Genomic DNA, 6,651 nt, shown 5'->3' with positions numbered 1-6,651 from the left:
CCTGTGCCATTGGTATTTTAGGTTCTTATCCATCTGGTTATTGCCGGTGACCTTCTGAGAAATATTGTCTTCATTGTTATTTATTTTATTTTTTTCTAGTTTTAGCAAACTTACAGGAACAGCACAGAAAGACAGACAACATTAAAAACATGTACTAGCATGTTTAAGACAACCCAGAAAAGTATAATGACTAGATGGAATCTACTGTATGATAACAATGCTACAAACACCATTTAGTTGCCATCAATAAGAAATTTACTTGTTTTAAAAAAATCCAAATGCTGGCATTGTCCAGAAAAATTTAACAGGTTTATTTATGATTGTTATAAAGTTGAACTGCTGAAACTTGTTCACTGAAACATTTTGACTTCCATTAATGCTTTACATCCCCGCATTAATATTAAAAATTCACACACAAATGAAAATGGAAAAACTGCCAATACCTGATTTTTGTCCCCTATTTTCCACTCACAATCATGTACTTAGGTACCTTTTGACCCCATGGAAAAAAAAATCTAACATTTAGAACTACCAATAACAGGAAGAAGAGAAAAAAATTTTTTGAGAATGAAATGTTTCCCACCATAATGGACTCTTAAGCACATTCTCCACGTATGCGGCGTGCTAGCTGGATATCTTTTGGCATAATTTTTACACGTTTGGCATGGATAGCACACAGGCTGGTATCTTCAAACAGGCCAACCAGATAGCCCTCACTTGCCTCCTACAAAGCACCAATAGCTGCACTCTGGAAGCGCAGATCTGTTTTGAAGTCCTGAGCAATTTCTCGCACCAGATGCTGGAAAGGGAGTTTGCGAATCAGAAGTTCAGTGGACTTCTGATAACGTCTAATTTCACGGAGTGCCACAGTCCCAGGCCTGTAACGATGAGGTTTCTTCACCCCTCCAGTAGAGGGCGCACTCTTGGGAGCGGCTTTTGTAGCCAGCTGTTTCCTGGGCGCTTTACCACCAGTGGATTTGCGGGCAGTCTGCTTTGTATGAGCCATGGTACAGGGACCTCCCTACCCCCTTCTCCTTCGGCTGGAGCTCGGCGAGCTAGAGGCGGCGCTGGCATTGGAGAGCGACGGCGGGAGGCGCGTCCGCGGCTGCAAACACAATTGAAAGATGGCTGACACCGAGGCTAGCGCCCAACAACGAGCCCCGCCCCTGCACCCCAATATTGTCTTCATTGTAGTAGGCTGATGGTTGTTTTCCAAATCTGGTTTGTGTGGTTCTGAGTTTCATATTTCCTGCATCGTCTCAGACTTTCTGTTTGGTCTGGCACTTTGACAGGAGGTTGGCTGAGCTGATTGGGCCTTGTAAGCCTGGGATGCTTAGGGACACTCAACCTTACAAGAACAAGGAAAGCTTAACTTTTCCTACATTTGCCTCTGGGTCTATTATTTGGGTCTGGGGAAGTGAGCACATTTCTCATAATTAGAGGCTCATCTGGGAGATCTGTGCCTGTGTAGATCAGGTCCTGATGGAGAGGGAGATGTGTTCCACCCTATTTTCAGGTAACCGTCTCTGCCTGGATAGTCCATCTCCTCACAAAAGCCATAAAAAAATGTGTGACCATTTTTCTGAAGCTAGTGAAATTAACAGGGTAAATTTAGTGCTTGAGCCAAGGTAGGAAAACTGGACTACACATACTGCCTTGGTGGTTGGGGATTTTCAGAGGTTGAGCATGTGTGTCAGAGAGATGAGCAAGAAACCTCCATTGCAGGGTGGGTACATGTGGGGTGCAAGAAACTTCCATTGTGATGTTATTGAGTGCATGATGTGTGCAAGAAACCAGTGGAAGTTGAGTGCACAAGGAAACTCAGTCATGAGGACCAGCTGAAAATGGGGAATTCTAGTCCTAGAGACCAAAGAAAGAGAAAATCAGAATTCTCCCTATGATATTCTCAAGATATAGTGGACCCTTGACCTATGAACTCAATTCATTCATGAGGTCTGGTTGTAATTCAAGTTGGTCAGGCTCCTCTACACAGCCTTCAAAGTCTCTCTCCTGTATAATTTTAGGTCACACTTTCTTCCAGGCACATCTCAGTGTCCTTAGAGAGACACTGGCCCAGGATTTCTCAATGAGGAAATTTCTCACACAGGAAAGGATGTTGTCATGTTCCTTCCAGACCTCTTTAAGGGTTGAATCTGTATCTGAGACCATCTGGAAGCACAAGAGTCTGGCATTTGGGTTATAACTCAAGACTTTGGTTGTAAGGTAAACTAAAATTTTGGTCTTAACCCAAGTTGTTCCTATGTCAGGCTGGTCATAACTTGAAGTCCACTATAGTCCACTGGGGATACTGCTGAAGGTTTAGGGAGATAGCCCTCATTCAAAGGACAAAGAAAAACAAACGATGATTAAATAGTGCTGTTCTGTCTTGCCCATAGACCCAATTTGCAAACCTGTTTGTTCTGGCACTTCAAGAGGGCATTCATATCTACCCTTTTTGTGTCAGCAGCTAATGACACAAACAGATGATAGTTTCTAGCAGAGATTCTAATAGGACAAGACTGAGTTCTGGTTAGTACTGACTGAGGGCAGGCACTATTGATAGTCTTGCTATGTCATTTTTTCTGACATGCTTTTGGCCATTGACCATAGTTTCTTGATTCTTCAGCATTTTCAGTGATTCTTCTTTACCATAAAATTGTCATTAACATCAAATCTAGGATACCCTTTAATGTTCAATGAATCATTATTTCATGTACCACTTTGAAAGAAAAATAGCTGACCATTTACCACCAAGAATATTTAACTTATAACGTATCAAAAGTGTGTTTTTAGATGTATTTACACATGATTCCTTATATATCATATGTAGAAACATTTAAAAAAAAACATTATCCAACAAGTTGTCTAAGCTATTACTTTTATTTTGTTTCCTGGAGTCTGAGGAGATTGCTTTTTAATTTATTTTTTATTATTTTTTATTAAGTTTATTTATTGGTACATTTTAGGTATATAATACAGTCACATTCATTGTTGGGATCTTGACTCTTTACATGATGTATCTTGGTTCTTATTTTTTCCCCATTCCCCTGCCCTCCCTTCACCCCCTCCACCCTTCCTTATTTTCAAAAAATTTCTTTCCATTTTTTTCCTTTTCTCATATTTTTTCTTTTCCCTTCTTTCCTTTCCCCTATCCCGCCCATTTCCCTTATTCCTTTAGAACTTTTCTTCCTATTTCACAGTATCAATTATATATTTTGATCCTTATTTACACTTTTAGTTTTTCACACCAGAGACACTATTTGGTATTTACACATGTGTGTTCTATTTATTTCACTTAAGAGTATGGCCTCAATGTGCATCCAACTTAGCTATAAATGTCTCTAGTTTCTCATTCTTTATGGCTAAGTAGTACTCCATTTTATTGAAAAACCACATCTTTATCCACTCCAGTTGATGGGCAGTTGGGCTGTTTCCAAGTTTTAGCTATTACAAACTGTGCCGCTATAAACATGTGTGAGCATATATCACTGTGGTATGATTCTTTTAATTCTTTTGGGAAGATACCCAGCAGAGGAATTGCTGGGTCAAATGGGACTTCCAGTCCTAGTTGTTTGAGGTATCTCCATATTGATTTCCACAGTTGTTGCACCAGTGTGCACTCCCACCAATAGTGAAGAAGGGTTCCTTTCTTCTCACAACCCTGCTAGCATTTGTTACTGATTTCATGATAGCAGCCATTCTTTCAGGGGTGAGGTGAAATCTCAGTGTTGTTTTCATTTGCATCTCTCAAATGATCAGTGATGTTGAACATTTTTTCATATGTTTATTTGCTGCTTTTACTTCTTTGTCTGAGAAATGTCTGTTCATTTCAGATGCCCATTTTTGAATTGGGTCTTTATATTTGGGGGGATCTGATTTTCTTAGGTTCTTTATATATTCTAGATACTAGGCCTTTGTCTGAGGAACAGCTGGTAAAAAATTTTTCCCACATTGTAGGTTGTCTTTTAGCTCTGTTGGTGGCTTCTCTTGCAGTGCAGTTTTTTTTTTGTACTGTTTTATTTATTTATTTTTTTGGAAAACGTATTATATACTATTGTAGAACATCTGGAAAAGGTAGAAAAAAATATAAAGCTCAGAGAACCACCTAATTCTAGCATTAAAAGTAACCAGCACTCACATTAGTGTTTTTACCCCTTTTTGTTTCTATAAATTTCTATATAATGATATGGTAAAAGATAAGACTCATTTGTTTCCACAGTTTTCATACTGTAAATAAGATTCCCATGACTTGATTCATAGTTTCTGCAAATGGTATTTTTGTTCTGTGAGGATGAATTTTTAGCTCATTGTAGACACATTCTCCTTCAGAAACTGCAAAGAGCCTACTGCACCGTTACGGAACAGTAGGAGACAACATCATGAGAAGAAATGCAGGACACAGCCCTGTCCCCACCTCATCATCATCTGTATCGTACTGGGTATAGTGCTTCTCCACCAACTCCCTCTGGTGCCTCTCTTGCTCCAGGGTCTGACTTATCAGCTGCGCAAACTCACTCACTTGTCCTGGTTTTTCTCTCCCAATAACGGTGCCCTTGGTGTTTCTCAGAACTTTCGCAGCAAAGTTCTGTGTGACGCCTACCAGGCTGATTGCATCCATGTCCACGACCTGGTCATTGACCTGTATTCTGCCATCTCACTGGGCAGCACCACCATCTGTTACTGTCTTGTCAGATATTCCCAGCTTCTCAAGTCCTGCATCTGCTCCGACACCCATTCCATTAATACTTATACCAAGACCATCCTCATCTTTCTCTAGTTCCACTGGGAAAAGCTTCAACTTCTCTACATGCTTTTCAAGTTCATACTTGGCAGATGTGGCCACAGGGTCAACTTCATTGTTTCTCCTGTCATGGTCTTCATTGGAGTAAGTGCTGAAAACCTTAATTGGAGCACTACTAAACTTAATTTTCCTATATGCTGGGATTTCATCTTCATCTGGCAAACCAACAATTTCTGAGTACTCCATATTGGGCCGATAGTAACTGTTCTCATCACTATCTTCCTCCTCATCCTGCTCAGTGCCTGTCTGTCCCCAGCCTGAATTACACCTGGATCTTACCCTATACATGTTATAGTCACTGTGCATGTACACATGGGAGCTCTCACAATTACTGGGGTCTTCAGGTACTTCTTTTCCATAGCTAGATGTAGAAGCATCAGGAGAGGTGAGACCATCAGGTGCAAGCTCTTTCCTCTGTTGTTTTGCTGCATCGGTCCCAACCAAATAAGCTCCAGCACCTCCTGAAGGTTCATTTTGTGGTGAAAGGATCACAGACCTTGGCATTGCCTTATTGTCAGCACAAGGTTCTTCAGGAATGTCTTTATCAATTGTTCTCAGAGTCTCTTGGTTAGATGTGGAGTCCTCTGTTTCCTTGCTCTTCTGTGTCTCTTCACTAGGCAACGATGCTGGAGATGTACTCTTAGGAGTCAGTTCTGATATTGGAGTTGTATTACTCTTCTGAGCACCCTCAGTATCAACTTCATGTTTGTTCGAAGGAGACCAAGAATCAGAATCCTTAAGATGGCCAAAGGTATCGAGATTTGTAACAGTAACAGATGGCAAATTCAGGGGCTAATGCCTAGTCACTGAATATTCACAGCTTTCTCCTTTATTAGAAATAATGGCCCTGGGGGACTCAGTGTTCTCAAATGCTGCGCTCAGTTGACTCACAGTTGGGGAGACAGCATCAGTGCGGGAGGTAAGGCTGTCCAAGGAATCAGTACTGCCTCGACTGGATTTGGACCTGCCCCACTCATCCTGTGGTTCGCTCGCTCTGCTCTTCTCTTTCTTGGGGGAATATCGGTGGTCCTGTCCTGACTCATGCACACTTCTCTCAAACATCTTTCGTCTCTGTGAACTTGGAATATGAGAGGCCATCATACATTGTGTCAAATCTACGGATTCGTTTAAAGACAGAGGACTCCAACTTAACAACAGAGCCATCTGTTTCCTCCAGAAATTCTCTGGGTTTCATCCTTCTCTGAGGGGATGAAGATCCACCTTTCCCCCTACTTTTGGCAGTAACTGCAGCATTCTCATTGGGTTCCATACCTATCTGCATAAACAGATTTTTAATTCTGTTGACTTTGGAGTCATATTTCCTGCCTGCTCTGCTGAGAGCCCTCACCTTCTTTTGCTTTTTATTCCCCATCTGACCTGAGTTTGTCAAAAGTACTTTTCAGTGCCTGGAACTCAATTCTAAATGCATTTCTGTGGGGAGAGGCACTTCTGAGAGTGCTCCGTTCACCTGAAGACTCAGCTTTCAACATTTTTACTTCAAGGGTGAAAAGTCAATGTTCATAATGCTCCGGAAACAACAAAAATAAAAACAAAAACAGCTCTCTTTTCCAATCACCACTATTTGGTCCCCAGAAGGCCCTTTCAAATGGCATGCTCTGTCAGTGATCTGCCCAACAGGTGTGTGAGGAAATTATTCACAGTCAAGAGTTACACAAAGTGGCTTTTTCAAAGCAACACTAGAAGTTCATCTAGCGGAGCTGGAGCAGCGGCACAGTGGGCGGGCGGGAGGCTTGGGCCGCGCGCTCCCTCCTCAGATGCCCCTTCTCCTCGCTGCGCCCCCTCCTCTTCCTGGCTCCTCTCTTCGTCCCGCCCCCGACCACACCCACACC

General features: G+C 41.8%; 2 pseudogenes; both read right to left on the bottom strand.

Moving 5' to 3' along the window:
- Positions 1-310: 310 nt before the first annotated feature.
- On the bottom strand, positions 311-1,077 carry LOC101705949 (histone H3.3A-like; annotated as a pseudogene).
- A 3,277-nt stretch (positions 1,078-4,354) lies between these two features.
- Positions 4,355-6,324, bottom strand: LOC101712079 (neurabin-1 pseudogene; annotated as a pseudogene).
- Between the last annotated feature and the right edge of the window lie 327 nt (positions 6,325-6,651).

This window comes from Heterocephalus glaber, unplaced genomic scaffold (assembly GCF_053883595.1).
Source record: "Heterocephalus glaber isolate CG9 unplaced genomic scaffold, H.glaber_assembly_v1.0 deba00001461, whole genome shotgun sequence".
In the NCBI taxonomy this organism is placed as follows: Eukaryota; Metazoa; Chordata; class Mammalia; order Rodentia; family Bathyergidae; genus Heterocephalus; species Heterocephalus glaber.
Note: the sequence above shows the minus strand (reverse complement) of the source record. Positions and strands in the feature narration are given on the sequence as shown.